The sequence below is a fragment of the Cryptomeria japonica genome, chromosome 2 (genome assembly GCF_030272615.1).
Source record: "Cryptomeria japonica chromosome 2, Sugi_1.0, whole genome shotgun sequence".
Taxonomy (NCBI): Eukaryota; Viridiplantae; Streptophyta; class Pinopsida; order Cupressales; family Cupressaceae; genus Cryptomeria; species Cryptomeria japonica.
In genome coordinates, this window is record NC_081406.1 from 431,434,655 (window position 1) to 431,457,535 (window position 22,881).

At 54.4% G+C, this 22,881-nt stretch overlaps 2 non-coding genes and 1 pseudogene across 2 annotated transcripts; 1 reads left to right on the forward strand and 2 right to left on the reverse strand.

The window, feature by feature from the left end:
• LOC131873882 (28S ribosomal RNA) overlaps positions 1 to 3,749 on the forward strand; it is a 5,037-nt pseudogene extending 1,288 nt beyond the window's left edge.
• A 3,807-nt stretch (positions 3,750 to 7,556) lies between these two features.
• Positions 7,557 to 7,675, reverse strand: LOC131873864 (5S ribosomal RNA). Its single transcript, XR_009371749.1, has one exon. It is a non-coding gene; the product is annotated as a 5S ribosomal RNA (ribosomal RNA).
• Positions 7,676 to 13,594: 5,919 nt separating this feature from the next.
• On the reverse strand, positions 13,595 to 13,713 carry LOC131873775 (5S ribosomal RNA). The gene has a single exon (XR_009371674.1). It is a non-coding gene; the product is annotated as a 5S ribosomal RNA (ribosomal RNA).
• Between the last annotated feature and the right edge of the window lie 9,168 nt (positions 13,714 to 22,881).

The window sequence follows — 22,881 nt, forward strand, 5'->3', positions numbered from 1 at the left end:
CTCACCTGCCGAATCAACTAGCCCCGAAAATGGATGGCGCGGAAGCGCGCAACCTATACTCGGTCGTTGGGGCAAGTGCTAGGCTTCGACGAGTAGGAGGACGTGGGGGTTGTTGCAAAACCTTGGGCGTGAGCCTAGGTGGACCGGCCCCCGGTGCTGATCTTGGTGGTAGTAGCAAATATTCAAATGAGAACTTTGAAGACTGAAGTAGGGAAAGGTTCTGTGCGGGAGAAAAAGTGACACTAAGCAAACATGCCCTAATCTCACTTTCAACCACACGCTTGTGGAATACGAAAGAGCCTAGAGGTATCACACAATTGGCTACTTCTTCTTGTGGAAGAGAGAGCCACGAGCTACCTATTAGGATTTCTATTCCTTTGTTGTAATTGAAAGATAAAATGATGCAAGTTCAATTCCTAACCCCAAAATGCAAGTATGAACTAATGACAAGATTACAGAATTGAACTTAAACAATCAAAAGCTGTAAATACAAGGATAAGACAAGAATGCAAATGCGTACCCGGAGTTAAAATCTGACTGAAAATGTTCGGGACGGGGGCGCGGGCGCCACTGTCCTGATTCTGCCCCGGAAACTGCTCCGGAAACTGCTGTTCTTGCACTCTGGAAAAGCTGTCAAAAATGCTAAAAATGCTGTCTGTCAGGAGGACCAGGGCGCCCAGTGCCCCTGTCCTAGCAGGACCAGGGCGCTCCACGCCCCTGTCCTGGTTTTCTGGGCTGAAACTTGGTGTGTTGTTCTGTCTCTGTCTGCTTCTCCCGGATTTGCGACCTGCGGCGTCGTCCGAGTCCTGAAACCTGCACTTATATCTGAAAAGGTGTTTGGGAGGCTATATAGGGTTTTTCCTTAGTCAAACCCCCACTTCGGTGATTTCCACCTCCATGAATAGCCAAGTTGTATTGTAAAATGTATTTTGTGTGCAGACCTAGTGTGTGTGCAAGGTCCTTAAATGCAAGAAAGCAAACTAGAGCAACCTAGAAAGTAAACCCTAATTGCTTGTAAATGATAATGTAAATGCTCTAAATCAAGATGCAAAGTGATCTAAAGCATGAATAAAGGATATATTGAAGCTTATGCAAAGACATGAAAACAACATGAAATCATACCCAACCCTCAAGGGAGGAGTACAAGCCAATCTTCAGTCGGTAATCTCCTATTGTTCTTCAATGTCTTCCAAGCCCTAAAATGGATGAATGAAATTGATAAATGCTTGATAGAAGGAAGTTGAATGTTGTTTAAGTCTTCAAAGATCTGCTCTTTTGCTGCATATGAGGTCCTGAAAACCAAAATTCGGATCCTTTCAAATGAAGAAAGAGAGCTCTTATATATGAAACCCTAGGTCTTAATTTCGACTTTTGGCCGACCTAGAGATTGAATATCCCGCCAATTTCTTGGGGTTAAGCTTTATTTTATGATTGGATCGTGCTCCTAAAATTTTGGGAAAAATGTCCAGGACCATGTTGCACTCCGGGCGCCATGGTCCCGACAACTTTTCACCAAATTTTTAGGGCCGTCGGATATGATGATTTTAGAGAGAATCTCGAAGTTACAGGTGATTTCGAGATGTTTTGACCCCCGAAATCAAGCCCCCAAGTTCAAAATAGGACCTAATCAGGGTTTTTGATTAAATGATGTATTGGAGGAATAAAATGAAAAGGGCACACTTTAATGAAAGGGCCCAACTTTATGATATGGGAGATGATAAAATAGAACTTTAGACCTAATTAATTTAATTAATTAAGTGCTAAAGGGGAAATGCAATGCAAAATGCAAAATGCGCCAAGGCGGGTGCTAAACTAGGTGTGAAATTGTACCACCCTAGCAAGTGCGTACAATTTACGACGCTACAGGTTCCATGTGAACAACACTTGGACATGGGTTAGTCAATCCTAAGAGATGGGGAAGCCCTGTTTCAAGGGCACACTTTGCGCGATCATTGAAAGGGAATTGGGTTAATATTCTCGAACCGGGACGTGGCGGAGGACAACAACGTTAGGAAATCTGGAGACGTCGGCGGGGGCCCCGGGAAGAGTTATCTTTTCTTTTTAACAGCCTGCCCACCCTGAAATCGGTTCAATCGGAGATAGGGTCCAATGGCTGGAAGAGCACCGCACGTCCCGCGGTGTTCGGTGCGCCTTCGACGGCCCTTGAAAATCTGGAGGACCGAGTACCGTTCACGCCCGGTCATACTCATAACTGCATCAGGTCTCTAAGGTGAACAGCCTCTGGTCAATAGAACAATGTAGGTAAGGGAAGTCAGCAAAATGGATCTGTAGCTTCGGGAAAAGGATTGGCTCTGAGGGCTGGGCCTAGGGGTCTCCACCCTGAACCCGTGGGCTGTTGGCAGCCTGCCCGAGCTGCTACCGCGGTGAGGGCGGGCCGTTGCGTGTCGATTGGGCGACGGATGCAGGGCGCTCCCTCCGAGGGAATTTCCCTAGGCGGCGAACAGCTGACTCAAAACTGGTACAGACAAGGGGAATCCGACTGTTTAATTAAAACAAAGCATTGCGATGGTCCCTGTGGATGCTGACGCAATGTGATTTCTGCCCAGTGCTCTGAATGTCAAAGTGAAGAAATTCAACCAAGCTCAGGTAAACGGCTGGAGTAACTATGACTCTCTTAAGGTAGCCAAATGCCTCGTCATCTAATTAGTGATGCGCATGAATGGATTAGCAAGATTCCCACTATCCCTATCTACTATCTAGCGAAACCACAGCCAAGGGAACGGGCTTGGCGGAATCAACAGGGAAAGAAGACCTTGTTGAGCTTGACTCTAGTCCGACTTTGTGAAATGACTTGAGAGGTGTAGAATAAGTGGGAGCCGTTTCGGTGCAAGTGAAATACCACTACTTTTAACGTTATTTTACTTATTCCGTGAGGTGGAGATGGGGCAATGCCCCTGTTTTTGGCATTAAGGTGTGTCTAGGCGCGTCGATCCGGGTGGAAGACATTGTCAGGTGGGGAGTTTGGTTGGGGCGGCACATTTGTTAAAAGATAATGCAGGTGTCCTAAGATGAGCTCAACAAGAACAAAAATCTCGCGTTGAACAAAAGGGTAAAAGCTCATTTGATTTTGATTTTCCATATGAATACAAACCGTGAAAGCGTGGCCTATCGATCCTTTAGACTTTTAGAATTTGAAGCTAGAGGTGTCTTAAAAGTTACCACAGGCAGCCAAGCGTTCATAGCAACATTTCTTTTTGATCCTTCGATGTCGGCTCTTCCTATCATTGTGAAGCAGAATTCACCAAGTGTTGGATTGTTCACCCACCAATAGGGAACGTGAGCTGGGTTTAGACCATCGTGAGACAGGTTAGTTTTACCCTACTGATGATCCGCGCTGCGATAGTAATTCAACTTAGTACGAGAGGAACCATTGATTCACACATTTGGTCATCACACTTGGTTGAAAAGCCAGTGGCATGAAGCTACCGTTTGTCGGATTATGACTGAATGCCTCTAAGTTAGAATCCACGCTAGATGCGGCGCATCTCTCTCTCCGGCTGCATCGCGACCTGCAGTAGGGGTGCTCTTGCACCCCCAGGGGCCCATGTCATTGGCTACCTTTGATCGGCGCAACCACCTGGTCGGAGCAACCTTGGGTAACAATTTCAAGCTGTCGGCGAGAAGAATCTTTTGCAGATGACTTAAATAAGTGACGGGGTATTGTAAGTGGCAGAGTGGCCTTGATGCCATGATCCACTGAGATTCAGCCCTCTATTGCCTCGATTCGTGTGACCTCTTTTTTTTGGCTCTATCGTAGGTGGGGTTTATAGTTCTAACCTTCTTCATTGCTCGCTGACCCACATCTCTCTCTCCAAAGTCCCCCAAGGTGGGGTTCCTCTGCCAGTGCCAAGTGCCAAGCGGGGTTGCCGACGGTGCGACCCTTTCTTTGCCCAAGGGCTGAGCGCGGTTTGTGGCGCACTCTTTTCTTCCTCGGATGCCAAGTGTGGATGAAAATGATGCGACCCTAGGTCCACCTTCCTATCAAAGGGCTGAGTGGGGTTTTCCAAGCTCCGAAGAGGCGTTTCTCATCCAGGTGCCAAGCTGGGGCAACCCTTGGGCCACATTTTTTTTGTCCAAGTGCTGGGCGGGGCTCCGAAGAGGGGTTTCTCATCTGGGGGCCAAGCTGGGCAACCCTTGGGCCGCATTTTTTTCGTCCAAGTGCTAGGCGGGGCTTCGAAGAGGGGTTTCCCATCCGGGGGCCGCATTTTTTTCGTCCAAGTGCTGGGCGAGGCTTCGAAGAGGGGTTTCCCATCTGGGGGCCGCATTTTTTTCATCCAAGTGCTGGGTGGGGCTCCGAGGAGGGGTTTCTCATCCAGGGGCCGAGCTAGGCAAAACCCTTGGGCCGCATTTTTTTTGTCCAAGTGCTGGGTGGGGCTTCGAAGAGGGGTTTCTCATCCAGGGGCCAAGCTGGGCAACCCTTGGGCCGCATTTTTTTCGTCCAAGTGCTGGGCGGGGCTTCGAAGAGGGGTTTCTCATCCGGGGGCCACATTTTTTTCATCCAAGTGCTGGGCGGGGCTCTGAAGAGGGGTTTCTCATCCGGGTGCCAAGCTGGGCAACCCATGTGCCGCATTTTTTTTGTCCAAGTGCTGGGCGGGGCTCCGAAGAGCGGGGCTGCCTCGGTCGGAAGTGGAAGTGGGGTTTCGGGCATTACCCTCGAGCCACCTTTCTGTCCAAGAGTTTAGTGAGGCTTTTTACCGTTGCAGCTCCCCATGTCCAAAGTGGGGATTTCTGGGTAGGGGCTTTGGGTGCGCATTACGTTTTTGCCGAAGCGTCTAGTGGGGTTTTTGGTGCGCTCTGAAGTGGGGTTATTGGAGTGGCCCCTCTTTTTTTGTCCAAGCGTTTGGTGGGGTTTCTCTCATTGGGGCTTCCCAGGCCCAGTTGTTGGGTGCGCACCCACCCTGGCGCGCACGAAGTCCGAAGTTGGGTTAATTGCCCAGTTTGCCCTGGGTGCGCATGTTCGCCGGGGTGGGCACCTTGGTGCGCACAACTTGCCTGGGCTGCGCACCAGGGCGGTCTCATTATCTTTCAAAACGGAAATTTTAAAATCTCATTTTTTTTGCCTTTTCTGGAAATTAGTGAAGGCAACGCATCAAAGGTGCACAACGCTGGTGCGAACCCGGGACCGCTTCGATGTGTGCTCCAAGGTACGGCATGCACGAAGTCGGAGCCCGGTTTGTGCCGGGTGCGCACCTTGCGTGCACCTTCGCCGGGGTGGGCACCTTGGTGTGCAGACCTTGGATGGGTTGTGCGCCCTGGTGGGCACCATGGTGCGCACCAAGGAGCGCTCTGATTTGTGCTCCAAGGTGCGACGTGCAGGAAGTTAGAGCCCGGTTTGCCCTAGGTGCGCACCTCGCGTGCACCTTGGCCGGGTTGCGCGCCTTGGTGAGAGCCATGTGGTGCATGAAGTCGAAGCCCGGTTTGCCCTGGGTGCGCACCTCCGCTAGGGTGGGCACCTTGGTGCACACAACTTGCCTGGGCTACGCACCAGGGCGGGCTCAAGATGGCACCCGCATTCCATTTTTTTCACTATCTTTCAAAACGGAAATTTTAAAATCTCATTTTTTTTTTCCTTTTCTAGAAATTAGTGAACACAGTGCATCAAAGGTGTGCAACGCTGGTGTGAACTTGGGAGCGCTCCGATGTGTGCTCCAAGGTGCGGCGTGCATGAAGTCGGAGCCCAGTTTGCCCCAGGTGCACACCTCGCGTGCACCTTCACTGGGGTGGGCACCTCGGCTGGGTTGCGTGCCCTGGTGGGCACCATGGTGCGCACCAAGGAGCGCTCTGAAGTGTGCTCCAAGGTGCGCCGTGCACGAAGTCAGAGCCCGGTTTGCCACGGGTGCGCACCTCGCATGCACCTTCACCGCGATGGGCACCTTGGCTGGGTTGCACGCCTTGGTGGGCACCATGGCATGCACAAAGTTGGAGCCCGGTTTGCCCCGGGTGCGCACCTCGCGTGCACCTTCGCCGGGGTGGGCACCTCGCCTGGGTTGCGCGCCCTATGGGCACCATGGTGTGCACCAAGGAGCACTTCGAAGTGTGCTCCAAGGTGCGGCGTGCACGAAGTCAGAGCCCGGTTTGCCTTGGGTGCGCACCTCGCGTGCACCTTCACTGCGGTGGGCACCTTGGCTGGGTTGGGCACCATTGAGCGCTCCGTAGTGTGCTCCAAGGTGCGCACCATGGCCCTCCAACGTGCATAGCATGGCGTGCACGAAGTCGGAGCCCGGTTTGCCCTGGGTGCGCACCTCGCGTGCACCTTCGCCAGGGTGGGCACCTCGGTGCGCACACATTCTCAATGTTTTTTTGCCTTTTCTAGAAATTGGTGAAGGCAGCGCATCAAAGGTGTGCACCTCTGTGTGCGCCGAGGTGCGAACCTGAGAGTGCTCCGAGGTGCGCACGAAGTTGAAAGTCGAGTTAATTGCCTTGTTTTCCCTAGGTGCGCTCTGAAGTGTGCTCCAAGGTGCGCACGATGGCGTGCACCTCTGGTGCGCACGATTTGGAGCTCGGTTTGCCCTGGGTGCGCACACCTTGGTGGGCACCATGGTGCGCTCCGAGGTGTGCACCTTTTGTGTGCTCCAAGGTGCGCACGAAGTCGGAGCTCGGTTTGCCTTGGGTGCACACCTTCGCCAGGGTGCGCACCTTGATGCACACACCTTGGTGGGCACCATGGTGCACTCCGAGGTGCGCACCTTTTGTGCGCTCCAAGGTGTGCATGAAGTCGGAGCTCGGTTTGCCCCGGGAGCGCACCTTGGTGGGCGCCATGGTGCACTCCGAGGTGCCCAAGATTGGTGCGCACCAAGGAGCGCTTCGAAGTGCGCTCCAAGGTGCGCAGGTGCACGCCAAGTCCAAAGTTGGGTTAATTGTTCGGTTTTCCCTGGGTGCACACCTTGCGTACACCTTTGCCAGGGTGGGCACCTTGTTGCGCACACCTTGGCTGGGCTGTGCACCCGGGCGCGCACACCTTGGCACCCGCGTTTCCTTCATTTTAAAATTTTTTTTTGACAATCTCTCAAGTGGGAAACTCTATAATCTCAACCTTTTTTGCCTTTTCAGGAAACTTTTGAATGGAGCGCATCATTGGTGCGCACCGAGGAGCGCTCCAAAGTGTGCTCCAAGGTGCGCACCTCTGGAGCGCTCCAAAGCTCTCTCCAGCTACATGCACCTGCCCCGGGCGTGCACCCGACCCCTCCCAGCTTCATTCACCTATTTCGGGCATCTGGTGCGGAACCTTAGAGTAAGAAACATCACCGTGCACCTTGGCCAACGTGCGCGACTTGACCGAGCGCGCACTGGCCGAGGTGCACACCGATTTCACCTGGGTGCGCACGCAGCACCTCGGGTGCACTGGGGTGCGTGCACAACACCCGGGTTGCACCATGGCCTATTTGCTCGGGGTGCCTCGGGTGCGCGATCAGTGTCGCCCCCACACGCGTGGTAGTGCGGGCACTGCACCCCGGCCCGGCCCGGCCCCAACGAGAATGCAAATGGGCAAAAGTTTAATTCAAATAGCATTGTGACGCCTGACGAAAAACTAAAAAAGGGTGCAACACCGGGACTTCCCGAGAGGTCACCCATCCCAGTACAACTCCAGCCCAAGCGCGCTTAACTGCGGAGTTCTGATGGGATCCGGTGCACTAACGCTGGTATGATCACACCCGTTATGAGGTTGTCGCAGTGTGTACTTAGCAAACCGTGACCCACGTGCGAATCCACCCCGGCCACCCACCCCCGTCGAGGTGCACACCCTCCCTTGCCAAGCATGCCCCGTTCGCCAAGTGTGAACCCTGCCCGGGTGCACACACCTTGCTAGGGCATCGGGTGTGCACCCGGCCTGGCCTACGTGCGTGCACCTGGATGAGGCGTCGTGTGCGCACCCGACCCGCCCAAGTGCGTGTAGTGTCCCGTCTGCAATGCGGTGCCCACACACCACCTCGGGTGCAATGACCTGCGCTCACATGTGGGTCGAGTGCACCTTGGTGCATGTTCCGGGCGCCTCGGGTGCACGCTCGATCTTGCCCCGGTGCACCAAGGCGCTCAGTTTTCCCCGAGTACGCACTTGGTGCAAGGTGGGCACCCAAAATAGGGATCAAGCACCAAAAACAAGTTTCGGGATGCAAAATGGGACCCAAGGACCACAAATGTGTTCCAAGACCCATGATGGGTCCATGAGAACAAAAATGTGTTCCGAGACTTAATAAACAAATATTGGTTTTTAGGAGAAGAAACATGCTCTGATGCCCAAAATGAGAATCGACCCCGAAAAGGCCACAGGCCAAAAGTGGGATGCGAGAGAAAAAAAAATGGGACCCGAGGACCAAAATTGGGTTCCCAGGTCGAAGACAAGGCAACCGGACAAGAAACGACCTCTAAGGCTTGAAATGAGTCTGACGACTAAAACTTGACAAGAAGCACCCATCAGGCACCCAACTCGACACCCATGGGATGCCGACCCTCCCAGGCTTCCACCTAGCACACCTTGGCACCAACCCACCCTGGCACCCAACCTTGCACCCAACTTAGCACCTTTGAACCCACATTGGCACTCACCCTGACCCTGGCACCTTTGAACCCACAATGGCACTCACCTTGACCCTGGCACCCACCTTTGCACTCACCTTGGGACCCACCCTGGCTCCCACCTCGGCACCCACCCAGACACCCACCTTGGTTCCTTGGCACCCACCTTGGATCCTTGGCACCCACCCCGACACCCACCTTGGCACGCAACTTGGCTACTTGCCACCCACCTTGGTTCCTTGACGCCCACCCCGACAACCACCTCGTGACCTACCCTGGCTAGGGTTGGTGCACACCCACCCTGGTGCCCACCTTGGCACCCACCCTATGACCCACCTTGGCACGCACCTTAGTACCCACCCTGTTACCCACCCTAGGACCCACCCCGTGACCCACCTTGGCCAGGGTGGGCACCTTGGTGCGCACAACTTGCCTGGGCTGCGCACCAGGGCGGGCTCAAGATGGCACCCGCGTTTTTTTTTTTTCACTATCTTTCAAAACGGAAATTTTAAAATCTCGTTTTTTTTTTTGCCTTTTCTGGAAATTAGTGAAGGCAGTGCATCAAAGGTGCGCAACGCTGGTGCGAACTTGGGAGCGCTCTGATGTGTGCTCCAAGGTGCGGCGTGCACGAAGTCGAAGCCCGGTTTGCCCCGGGTGCGTACCTTGCGTGCACCTTCGCCGCGGTGGGCACCTTGGTGTGCAGACCTTGGCTAGGTTGTGCGCCCTGGTGGGCACCATGGTGCACACCAAGGAGCGCTCTGAAGTGTGCTCTAAGGTGCGGCGTGCACGAAGTCGGAGCCCGGTTTGCCCCAAGTGTGCACCTTGGGTGTGCACCTCTCGTGCACCTTCGCTACGGTGGGCACCTTGGCTAGGTTGCGCGCCTTGGTGGGCACCATGCAGTGCACCATGCCTTGGTGGAGCTCAGTTTTTTTTTTTTCACTATCTTTCAAAACGGAAATTTTAAAATCTCATTTTTTTTTTTGCCTTTTCTGGAAATTAGTGAAGGCAGCGCATCAAAGGTGCGCAACGCTGGTGCGAACCTGGGAGCGCTCTGATGTGTGCTCCAAGGTGTGGCGTGCACGAAGTCGGAGCCCGGTTTGCCCTGGGTGCGCACCTCGCGTGCACCTTCACCGGGGTGGGCACCTTGGTGTGCAGACCTTGGTTGGGTTGCGCGCCTTGGTGGGCACCATGGTGCGCACCAAGGAGCGCTCTGAAGTGTGCTCCAAGGTGCGGCCTGCACGAAGTCGGAGCCCGGTTTACCCCGGGTGTGCACCTCGAGTGCGCACCTCGCATGCACCTTCTCCGCGGTGGGCACCTTGGCTGGGTTGCACGCCTTGGTGGGCACCATGCCGTACATGAAGTCGGAGCCCGGTTTGCCCCGGGTGCACACCTCCGCCAGGGTGGGCACCTTGGTGCGTACACGTTGCCTGGGCTGCGTAGCGCATCAATGGTGCGCACCTCGCTGCCCACCTTGGTGTGCTCCGAGGTGCCCACCATGGTGCGCAACGATGGTACGAACCCGGGAGTGCCCCGATCTATGCTCCAAGGTGTGGTGTGCACGAAGTCGGAGCCCAGTTTGCCCCAAGTGCGCACCTTGGTGTGCACACCTTGGCTGGGTTGCGCACCCTGGTGGGCACCATGGTGCGCACCAAGGAACGCTTCGAAGTGTGCTCCAAGGTGTGGCATGCACGAAGTCGGAGCCCGGTTTGCCCCGAGTGCACTCCGAAGCGGGGTTATTGGAGCGCCCCCTCTTTTTTTGTCGGAGCGTTTGGTGGGGTTTCTCGCATTGGCTCTTCCCAGGCCCTGTTGTTGGGTGTGCACCCACCCTAACGCACACGAAGTCGAAAGTAGGGTTAATTGCTCGGGTGCGCACCTTCGTGAGGGTGGGCATCTTGGTGCGCATGCCTTGCCTGGGCTACGCACCAGGGCGGGCTCAAGATGGCACCCAAGTTCCATTTTTTTCACTATCTTTCAAAATGGAAATTTTAAAATCTCATTTTTTTTTGCCTTTTTTGGAAATTAGTGAAGGCAGTGCATCAAAGGTGTGCACCTCGCTGCCCACCATGGTGCGCAACGCCGGTGGGCACCCGGGAGTGCTTCAAAGTGTGCTCCAAGATGCTGCGTGCACGTTGTCGGAGCCCGGTTTGCCCCGGGTGCACACCTCGCGTGCACCTTCATCGGGGTGGGCACCTTGGCTGGGTTTGCCCCGGCTGCACTCTGAAGCGGGGTTATTGGAGCGCCCCCTCTTTTTTTGTCAGAGCATTTGGTGGGGTTTCTCGCATTGGCTCTTCCCAGGCCTGGTTGCCACCCTGGCACACACAAAGTCAGAAGTAGGGTTAATTACATGGGTGCGCACCTTCGCCAGGGTGGGCACCTTACCTGGGCTGCGCACCAGGGCGGGCTCAAGATGGCACCGACGTTCCATTTTTTTCACTATCTTTCAAAATGGAAATTTTAAAATCTCCTTTTTTTTTGCCTTTTCTGGAAATTAGTGAAGGCAGCGCATCAAAGGTGCGCACCTCGCTGCCCACCTTGGTGTGCTCTGAGGTGCCCACCACGGTGCACAACGCCGGTGCAGACTCGGGAGCGCTACGAAGTGTGCTCCAAGTTGCGGCGTGCACGTTGTCAGAGCCTGGTTTGCCCCAGGTGCGCACCTCACCTGCACCTTGGCCGGGGTGGGCACCTTGGCTGGGTTTGACCCGGGTGCGCTCTGAAGTGGGGTTACTGGAGCGCCCTCTCTTTTTTTGTCAGAGCGTTTGGTCGGGTTTCTCGCATTGGCTCTTCCCAGGCCCGGTTGTTGGGTGCGCTCCCACCCTAGCGCGCGCGAAGTCAGAAGTTGGGTTAATTGTCCGAGCGCGCACCTTCGCCAGGGTGGGCACCTTGGTGCGCACACCTTGGCTAGGCTGCGCACCAAGGCGGGCTCAAGATGGCACCAGCATTCCCTTTTTTTCATTATCTTTCAAAACGGAAATTTTAAAATCTCATTTTTTTTGCCTTTTGTGGAAATTAGTGAAGGCATCGCATCAAAGGTGCGCACCTCGCTGCCCACCTTGGTGTGCTCCGAGGTGCCCACCACAGTGCGCAACGCTGGTGCGAACCCGGGAGCACCCCGATGTGTGCTCCAAGGTGCGGCGTGTAAGAAGTCGGAGCCCGGTTTGCCCCGGGTGCGCACCTCGCGTGCACCTTCGCCGGGGTGGGCACCTCGGCTGGGTTGTGCGCCTTGATGGGCACCATGGTGCGCACCAAGGAGCACTCTGAAGTGTGCTCCAAGGTGCGGCGTGCATGAAGTCGGAGCCCGGTTTGCCCCGGGTGCGCACCTCGCGTGCACCTTCGCCGCGGTGGGCACCTTGGCTGGGTTGCGCACCTTGGTGGGCACCATGGCGTGCATGAAGTCGGAGCCTGGTTTGCCCTGGGTGCGCACCTCGCGTGCACCTTCACCGGGGTGGGCACCTCGGCTGGGTTGCACGCCCTGGAGGGCACCATGGTGCGCACCAAGGAGAGCTCTGAAGTGTGCTCCAAGGTGCGGCATGCATGAAGTCGGAGCCCGGTTTGCCCCGAGTGCGCAACTTGCATGCACCTTCGCTGCGGTGGGCACCTTGGCTGGGTTGGGCACCATTGAGCGCTCCAAAGTGTGCTCTAAGGTGCACACCATGGCCCTCCAAGGTGCGCAGCATGGCGTGTATGAATTTGAAGCCTGATTTGCCCCGGGTGCGCACCTCGCGTGCACCTTCGCCAGGGTGGGCACCTCGGTGCGCACACCTTCTCAATGTTTTTTTGCCTTTTCTGGAAAATTGGTGAAGGCAGCACATCAAGGGGTGGGCACGTTGTGTGCTCCGAGGTGCGAACCTGAGAGCGCTCCGAGGTGCGCATGAAGTCAAAAGTTGAGTTAATTGCCTTGTTTTCCCCGGGTGCGCTCCGAGGTGCGCAACATCGGTGTGCACCAAGGAGGGCTCTGAAGTGTGCTCCAAGGTGCGCACGATGGCGTGCACCTCTGGTGCGCATGATTCAGAGCTCGGTTTTCTCGGGGTGCGCACACCTTGGCTGGGCTATGCACCTTGGTGGGCGCCATGGTGCGCACCTTTTTTGCGCTCCAAGGTGCACACGAAGTCAGAGCTCGTTTTGCCTCGGGTGCGCACCTTCGCCAGGGTGCGCACCTTGATGCGCACACCTTGGTTGGGCTGCGCACCTTGGTGGGCGCCATGGTGCGCTCCGAGGTGCGCACCTTTTGTGTGCTCCAAGGTGCGCATGAAGTCAGAGCTTGATTTGCCCCAGGTGCGCACCTTGGTGGGTGCCATGGTGCACTCCGAGGTGCCCAAGATTGGTGCGCACCAAGGAGCGCTCCGAAGTGTGCTCCAAGGTGCGCAGGTGTGTGCAAAGTCAAAAGTTGGGTTAATTGTCCAGTTTGCCTCGGGTGCGCACCTTGCGTGCACCTTCGCCAGGGTGGGCGCCTTGGTGAGCACAGCTTAAATGGGCTGCGCACCCAGGTGCGCACACCTTGGCACTCGCGTTTCCTTCATTTTTTAATTTTTTTTTGACAATCTCTCAAGTGGGAAATTCTATAATCTCAACTTTTTTTGCCTTTTCAGGAAACTTTTGAATGGAGCGCATCATTGGTGCGCTTCGAAGTGTGCTCCAAGGTGCGCACCTCTGGTGCGTTCCAAAGCTCTCTCCAGCTGCGTGCACCTGCCCCGGGTGCGCACCCGGCCCCGCCCAACTTCGCTCACCTGTCTCGGGCATCTAGTGCGGAACCTTAGAGTAAGAAACATCACCGTGCACCTTGGCCAACGTGCGCGACTCGATCGAGTGCGCACTGGCCGAGGTGCACACCGATTTCACCTAGGTGTGCGCGCAACACCTCGGGTGCATCGGGGTGCGCACACAATGCCCAGGTTGCACCGTGGCCTATGTGCTTGGGGCACCTCAGGTGTGCGCTCGGTGTCGCCCCCGCGCGCACGGTAGTGCGGGCACCGCACCCCGGCCTGGCCCGGCCCTGATGAGAACGCAAACGGGCAAAAGGTTAATTCAAATAGCGTTGCGACGCCCGATGAAAAACTAAAAAAGGGTGCAACACCAGGACTTCCCAGGAGGTCACCCATCCCAGTACTACTCCGGCCCAAGCGTGCTTAACTACAGAGTTCTGATGGGATCCGGTGCACTAACACTGGTATGATCGCACCCGTTATGAGCTTGTCGCAGTGTGTACATAGCAAACCACGACCCACGTGCGAATCCACCCCGGCCACCCACCCCTGTCGAGGTGCACACCCTCCCTCACCAAGTGCGCCCCGTTCGCCAAGTGTGAACCCTGCCCGGGTGCACGCACCTTGCTAGGGCATCAGGTGTGCACCCGGCCCGGCCTACGTGCGTGCACCTGGACGGGGCGTCGTGTGCGCACCCAACCCGCCCAAGTGCATGCAGTGTCCCGTCTGCAACGCGGTGCCCACACACCACCTCGGGCGCAACGACTTGCGCTCACATGTGGGCCGAGTGCACCCTAGTGCATGTTCGGGGCGCCTCGGGTGCAAGCTTGATCTTGCCCAAGTGCACCAAGGCGCTCGGTTTGCCCCAGGTGCGCACTTGGTGCAAGGTGGGCACCCAAAATAGGGATCAAGCACCAAAAACAAGTTTCGGGATGCAAAATGGGACCCAAGGACCACAAATGCATTCCAAGACCCATGATGGGTCCACGAGAACAAAAATGTGTTCCGAGACTTAATAAACAAATATTGGTTTTTAGGAGAAGAAACATGCTCTGATGCCCAAAACGAGAATCGACCCAGAAAAGGCCACAGGCCAAAAGTGGGATGGGAGACAAAAAAAAATGGGACCCGAGGACCAAAATTGGGTTTCCAGGTCGAAGACAGGGCAACCGGACAAGAAACGATCTCTAACACTCGAAATGAGTCCCGACGACTAAAACTTGACAAGAAGCACCCATCAGGCACCCAAATCGACACCCATGGGATGCCGACCCACCCGGGCTTCCACCTAACACACCTTGGCACCCACCCACCCTGGCACCCAACCTCGCACCCAACTTAGCACCTTTGAACCCACATTGGCACTCCCCTGACCCTGGCACCTTGGAACCCACATTGGCACTCACCTTGACCCTAGCACCCACCTTTGCACTCACCTTGGGACCCACCCTGGCTCCCACCTCGGCACCCACCTTGGTTCCTTGGCACCCACCTTGGATCCTTGGCACCCACCCTGACACCCACCTTGGCACGCAACTTGGCTACTTGCCACCCAGCTTGGCTCCTTGACGCCCACCCCGACAACCACCCCGTGACCTACCCTGGCTAGGGTTGGTGCACACCCACCCTAGTGCCCACCTTAGCACCCTCCCTATGACCCACCTTGGCACGCACCTTAGTACCCACCCCATTACCCACCCTAGGACCCACCCCGTGACCCACCTTGGCCAGGGTGGGTGCACACCCACCCTGGTGCCCACCTTGGCACCCACCCATCCTAGCACCCAGCCTGTGACCAGCCTTGGAACCCACCCTCGCACCCGTCTTGGCCAGTGTGGGTGCGCACCCATCCTGGCACCCACATTGTGACACACCCTGTGACCCACGCACCCTGGCACCCACCTTGGCACCCACCTTGGAACCCAACCTAGCAACTTGGCACCCACCCCATGACCCACGTTGGCATCCACCATAGCAGTCGCCCACTTGGCACCCACCTTGGAACCCAACTTGGCACCCACCTCGGCACCCACCTTGACACTTGTGCACCCACCTTGCCACTCACCCTAGCATCGAACCATCCTAGCACCCACCCTGGCACCTTTGCACCCTAGCACTCACCCATCCTAACACCTAACCTGTGACCCACCTCGACACTCACCCTTGCACCCACCTTGGAACCCAACCTAGCACCCACCCACCCTGACACCCACCCTAGCACCTACCCACCCTTGCACCCACCCACCTCGGCACCCACCCTGTGACCCATCTTTGCACCCACCCATCCTACCACTCAACCTATCACCCACCTTCTTACCCACCTTAGCACCCACCCACACTGGCACCTTGGCACCCACCTTGGGCAAGGTGGGTGCACACCCACCCTGGCACCCAATTTAGAACCCACCGAGCATGTTACCCACATTGCAGCCCACCCTAGTACCCACCCTATGACCCACATTGGCATCCACACCCTAGCATCAAGGCACCTCAACACCCACCTTGACACCCACCCTAGCACTGAACCTGTGACCCACCTTGGAACTCACCCTAGAGCCCACCCACCCTGTGAACCACCTTGGCATCCACCTTAGCACCCACCCACCTTGGCACCCACTCTAGCACTCACCCATCCTAACACCCAACTTGTTACCCACCTTGGCACCCACCCTCGCATCCACCTTGAAACCCACCCTTGCACCCACCCACCCAGGAGCCCACCTTGCCACCCAACCTAACACCCACGCACCCTGGCACCCAGCCTGTGACCCACCTTGGAACCCACCCTAGTACCCACCTTTGAACCCACTATATCACCAACCCACCTTGGCACCCACCCTATGAACCTCTTTGGAATCCACCCTAGCACGCACCCACCCTGGCACCCACCATGGAGCGCACCCTAGCACCCACCCACCTCGACACGCACCTCAACACCCACCTTGGTGTGCGCACTGCGCCAACCTCTCAAAGACCCTATGTGGTGCGCTCCAAAGTGTACACCTTTGGTGTGCTCCAAGGTGCGCACCTTTGGTGCGCTCCAAGGTGCACACCGAGGTGCACACCGAGGTGCACACCAAAGTGTGCATCGAGGTGAGCACCAAAGTGCACTCCAGGGTGCACACCAAGGCGCGCACCTTTGGTGCGGTCAATGCAAATGAATTCAGAAGTTGGGGTCGATGTCCTAATCGCTGCTGCAGACTACACATATGAGAATCAAACAAATAGCTTTATATAGGGGAGGTGTTGAGTTTGATGGGTCGACTCCCCTGGTTGTGTGCACTGCACCAACTTCAAAGACCCTGTCTTGTTTAAGAAGTTGAAAGTTGGGGTGGATGTCCTAATCATTGCTGCAGACTATGCATGTATGAGAATCAGACAAATAGCTTATATAGGGGAGGTGTTGCGTTTGGTGGGTTGACTCCCCTAGTTGTGCGCACTGCGCCAACCTCAAAGACCCTGCATTGCGGAAGAAGTCGGAAGTTGGATTTTGGTGAGCACCAAGGCGTGCACCTTTGGTGCGGTCAACGTAGATGAATTCAAAAGTTGGGGTCGATGTCCTAATCATTGTTGCAGGCTACACATGTATGAGAATCAGACAAATAGCTTATATAGGGGAGGTGTTGGGTTTGATGGGTCAACTCCCTTGTTTGTGCGCATTACGCCAACCTCAAAGACCTTGTTTTCGTTAAGAAGTCACAAGTTGGGGTCAATGTCCTAATGGCTCCTGCATGCTACGCATGTATGAGAATCAGAAAAATAGCTTATGTAAGGGGCTGCTATCTCAGGGAGATCAGTAGGCTTCTGGGGTTGTAAGTCCCTTGTTATTCTCAGCAAGTGGAAGTTGTGGTGATTGACAAAGGGTTAATGCCAAGCTACAGTTGTGTGAGAATTGGACGAAAAACTTATATATGGGGGTCGGTTGAAAGAATAGCCGAGTGCCAGGAGTGCACCAAGGTGGTCTGCGGTAGACACCTCCTCCTAGGGGTGAAGAAGAGTAACCCTACCCTCTAGTCTCAGGGAGATAGAGGTCCTACATGGACATTAGGGGTGAAGTAGAGTAACCCCGCCTTATCATTGGATGGTGAGGTTTACTGGTTGATGCATTCTCATGGTCCCTATCTCAGTGAAGTGGAGTAACTGAGCCAATGTTGGGGATGACTCCCAGTGAGTTATCTATGACTGGAGGACTAGGGAAGTGGAGTAGCTAGGCTCTTGCGAGAAGGATGATCGTGCAATGGATTGTCCCGGTTGGGGAAATGGAGTACCCAAGATCTTCTAAGGGGGGTGGCCGCGCAATGGGCTATCTATATCGGAATGTTGGAGCTTGAGAGTTGGGCAAGCTATGTGGGTTGAGTTGCAGAGCCAGAAGTCCATGTGTCTTGTGGAACAAGTGGGGTGATGTGTTGGGCATGCACCTAGGTTACCTGAAGTGGGATTTGCATTGAGATCTAGGATCTCAAGGCCCTAGAGTGGGGGTCAAATGTGGCAGTAGGGACTAGGTTCCGAAAGTGTGCTCATGTTGAGCTGAGCCATGAGGCGAGTCCAAGAGGGTGACAAAGATGGATGAGTTGCATGACCAAAAAGAGGACATGGTCCATAGGCAAGTTGTTCTGGGAGCACAGCCGAGTTGAAGGAGAGTTCAGCGACCAAGGATATTGGTTTGGATCATGGAGCGAAGAGCTTGGTGCCCAAGTAGGAGTGCAAGGCATTTTGTCAGTCTGAGAGACTTAGACTGGGTGTTTGCATGGAGCTGGTTATTGTGCATAGGATGTACAGGGAACCAGGTTCACCAGTGAAGCCATGTAGGCATAGGCCAGGGGCCCAAAGTAGTGTGACTTGGAGTCCTTGTTCAGGAAGGGGTTCTGAGTTGTGTACTGGGTAAGTCGTCATGGGCTCATGAGAGAGTCAGTGGTGCGCTAGGTTGAGTTCTGAAGGAGACAGGGTCTTCAAGGATCAAGAGTCTATATGAGAAGCTATTGCCAGGGGCGAGGTGCAGTGGTATCTGTCTAGTGTTTCAAGAGTGGACGTTGATCTAGGGGCAGGAACTTGTAATCGGATGCTTGGGAAGTATTCGAGGTAGTGACCAGTGACAGAGTTGGAATTGTTTGTAGATGGGGCCAGGGGCCGTCTCTTCATAACAATAAAGCTATCTATTGCCCCAGTGTTGTGTTCATTGTGTGGAGATATGTTTGGTGCTTGAGGGTTCAAAGCAGCTGAGGGAGGCCAACATGGGATGCCAGTGCTGTGGGAGTGCTGGGCATGCTCAGGGAGTGTGCAGAGTTGGAGCCAGAGGACTTAAGGAGTTTCGGATGGGTCAGTGTTAGTAGTCAGGGTCTTATGGGGGACTCAAGAAGACGAAGGCATTGAGATGACCTATAAGCTTGTACTAGGGGTGCAAGGATGGTGCGACAAGATAGTGCTAGAGTAGAGTCAGGGACTTGAAGGGAGTGCTAGGAGCATCAAGATGAATGAAACCCGTGAGAGGGTTGGCATGCACTTCTATTCCATATGGGTGTGTGTTAATGTGGTCAGGTGGTGGACACTTGAAAAGGTATGGCGTAGTCTAGAAACAAGGAAGGACTTGGCCGCAATGGAAGTCGTGAGTAAGGTTTGCCAGCGCCGCATGAGGTTTGACCTCCTTTGGAAGGAAAAAGCTTGTTTGGGCAGCAGGCCGATCTAGCCCCGTGACAGCTTATATAGGGGAGGTGTTGGGTTTGATGGGTCGACTCCCCTGGTTGTGCGCATTATGTCAACCTCAAAGACCTTGTTTTCGTTAAGAAGTCAAAAGTTGGGGTCGATGTCCTAATCACTGCAGTAGACTACACATGTATGAGAATCAGAGAAATAGCTTATATAGGGGAGGTGTTGGGTTTGATGGGTTGACTCCCCTAGTTGTTCGCATTACGCCAACCTCAAAGACCTTGTTTTTGTTTAGAAGCCGAAAGTTGGGGTCGATGTCCTAATCGCTCCTGCAGGCTATGCATGTATGAGAATCAGACAAATAGCTTATATAGGGGAGGTGTTGGGTTTGATGGGTCGACTCCCCTGGTTGTGCGCATTGCGCCAACCTCAAAGACCCTGCATTGCAGATGAAGTCGAAAGTCAGAGTTTGGTGTGCTACAAGGTGTGGTTGAAGGTGCTCACCTAGGTGTGCACTTGTGTGCACCAAATGTGTGCACCTTTGGAGTGCACGAAAAGTGCCCTCCAAAAGTGCGCACCTTTGGAGCGCACAAAAGTGCGCACCTTTGGAGAGCACAAAAGTGCACTCCAAAAGTGCGCACCTTTGGAGTGCACAAAAGTGCCCTCCAAAAGTGCGCACCTTTGGAGCACACCAAAAGTGCGCACCTTTGGAGCGCACCAAAAGTGCACACTTTGGTGCGCACCAAGGCGCTGGTTCGGTCGTTGCAGGCGAGTTCGGAAGTTGGGGTCGATGTCTTGATTGGAGGTGCAAACTACACAGGTGTGGGAATCAGACAAATAGCTTATATAGGGGAGGTGTATGCTTCGATGGGTCGACTCCCTAGGTTGAGCGCACCTCGCCAACCTCAAAGACCCTACGGTATGGATGAAGTCAGAAGTTGGGTCCGATGATCGGTTCGATTAGTAGGTATGCTCATGAGGTCAGAATTTGGGTCCGATGACCTGCCATGTGCAGGAAGGTGAATGTTGGCACTGTGCGTTGCAAGGTGCACACCAAGGCGCTGGTGCAGTCTTTTTAGTCGAGTTCGGAAGTTGGGGTCGATGTCCTGATCGGAGGTGCAAACTACATAGGTGTGGGAATCGGACAATAGCTTATATAGGGGAGGTGTATGCTTCGTTGGGTCAACTCCCCGGGTTGAGCGCACCGCGCCAACCTCAAAGACCCTACGGTATGGATGAAGTCAGAAGTTGGGTCCGATGACTGATTCGATATGTAGGCATACTCGCGAGGTCAGACTTTGGGTCCGATGACCTGCCATGTGCAGGAAGGTGAATGTTGGCACTATGCGTTGCAAGGTGCGCACCAAGGCGCTGGTTCGGTCATTGCAGGCGAGTTCCAAAGTTGGGGTCGATGTCCTGATCGGAGGTGCAAACTACACAGGTGTGGGAATCGGACAAATAGCTTATATAGGGGAGGTGTATGCTTCGATGGGTCGACTCCCCGGGTTGAGCACACCGCGCCAACCTCAAAGACCCTACTGTATGGATAAAGTTAGAAGTTGGGTCTGACAACCAATTCGATTAGTAGGTATGTTCATGAGGTCGGAATTTGGGTTCGATGACCTGCCATGTGCAGGAAGGCGAATGTTGGCACTGTGCGTCGCAAGGTGCACACCAAGGCGCTAGTGCCGTCATTGCAGTCATGTTCGGAAGTTGGGGTGGATGTCATGGTCGGAGGTGCAAACTACACAGGTGTGGGAATCGGACAAATAGCTTATATAGGGGAGGTGTATGCTTCGATGGGTCGACTCCCCGGGTTGAGCGCACCGCACCAACCTCAAAGACCCTACGGTATGGATGAAGTCGAAAGTTGGGTCCGATGACCGATTCGATACGTAGGCATACTCGCGAGGTCAGAATTTGTGTCTAATGACCTGCCATGCGTAGGAAGGCAGAATTTGGGTCCGATGACTGAGTTGATGGCGTGCCATGCATAGAAAGGCGGAATTTGGGTCCAATGACTGAGTTGATGTTGATGGCCCGCCATGTGCAGGAAGGCGAAATTTGGGTCCGATGATCGAGTTGATGGCGTGCCATGCGCAAAAAGGCAAAATTTGGGTCCGATGACTGAGTTGATGTTGATGGCCCGCCATGCGCAGGAAGGCGGAATTTGGGTCTGATGACCGAGTTGATGGCGTGCCATGCACAGAAAGGCAGAATTTGGGTCTGATGACCGAGTTGATGTTGATGGCCTGCCATGCGCAGGAAGGCGGAATTTGGGTCCGATGACCTAACATACGCATGGAGTCCGACTCGAGGGCCGATGTTCGATTCGATGACTTGCATTGTGGGTAAAGTCGGACGTTGTGGTCTTTGACCCGATTCGATGACCAGACTTCGACTGTTTGAGAATCGAACAAATAACTTATATAGGGGAGGTATTGTTCTCGAGCATCCTCCCCTCATGCCCATTTATGTCGATTGATGCTAGTGCTCGATTGGTTGGAGTGCTCAGATGCAAAAATCTTGCACCAAGATTTATTGATTGTGATGGACACGACAAGTCTCCTGATTGCTATGCAAGAGCTCATCAGGAATCTCTATGCGGCCTCGATATGGACTCAACCTGCGGAATGGTTCGGCAATGGTAGTCACTCCAACACGTCCTTGCAGTGGCCACAGAGGTGATTCGACTAGAGCTCCAGTCTAGCTTTTGGGTTGCTTGGCAGACTGGTATAGCCACGATCGAGTTCCGGCCATGAACGTTTTAGATAGCTCTTGGGCTTTCTTGGACGGAAGTCGGAAGTTTGGGTTGTTGTCCGATTTGATGACCATTCTTCGGATGTGTGAGAATCAGACAAATAACTTATATAAGGGACTATGTTGTCTCACGCAGCCCCCTCCGTGCCCCTCTATCTCGACCGATGTTGGTGCTTGAAAGGATTGGGATCGCTCAGATTTATAAACATGCACCACCATTTGTTGAGTGTGAGGGACATGGCAGGTCTCCTAAATGCTATGCGGGCGCTCTCTGAGAATCTCTATCCGGCCTCGACACAGACTCCTCTTGCTGAATGGTTTGGCACTGGTAGTCGATCCAACATGTCCTTGTTGTGGCCACCTAGGCGATTCGATTCGAGCCCCCATCTATCTTTTGGGTTGCTTGGCGGATTTTTCCCTATCCGCAAGTGAGCTCGATCCCTAAATGTTCGAGAAACCCGATTGCTATGCACTGACTCTCCTTCTTGCGAGCCTCCATCTAGCTTTTGGGTCTCTACAGAACGGAAGTCAGAATCTGGGACCATTGTTCGATTTGATGAGGCAGACTACGGTTGTGCGAGAATCAGACAAATAACTTATATAGGGGAGGTGTCACGGGCTTTGGGAGTCAAGCCTGTGCGGCACTGAAAAGTCCCGTCCCGACTCGGAATAAGTCTGCGGACTGAGGCCTTCGGCCTACACCTTGTCCCTTGTCCAAATTATGCTAAAGTGGAAATGCGCAAATAAGAAAGCAGATCGAACTTCTCCTGAGTAATGACACAGAATGCAGACCATAAAGCTAGACTCCAAAAGAGTATTAAGGGTGGGGCGAGATGCCCAAATCCTTCATTATGAATCCAATAATTACAATGTCGGATAGAACACAGTATTGAGGAATACTGGTCGCCCCCAAATGAATGTCTAGCTAGCCATCTTGGCTTAGAACAAGTACACAAAGAACCCCTTGGCTCAAACAGAGATCGGCTTGCTCAAGAGGAGGACCAGTTCGCTCCTCGAGTCTGCCTGATCGCTGGAATTACAAGTCGCTCAAGACTTCAAATGCCTTCGCCTTCGCACCGAAATCCTTTTCTCCAATCTCGCATCCAAACTCCATGCAAAACTCCTTATCCAAGTGCCTATGCAAGAACGAGCTTTGCGCTCAGCTCTTATAGGGAAGGGCTCGGACCCAAACCAAGTTCCATGTCGGCCCCGCCAAGGAATAAATTCATGTCGGCCCCGCCAA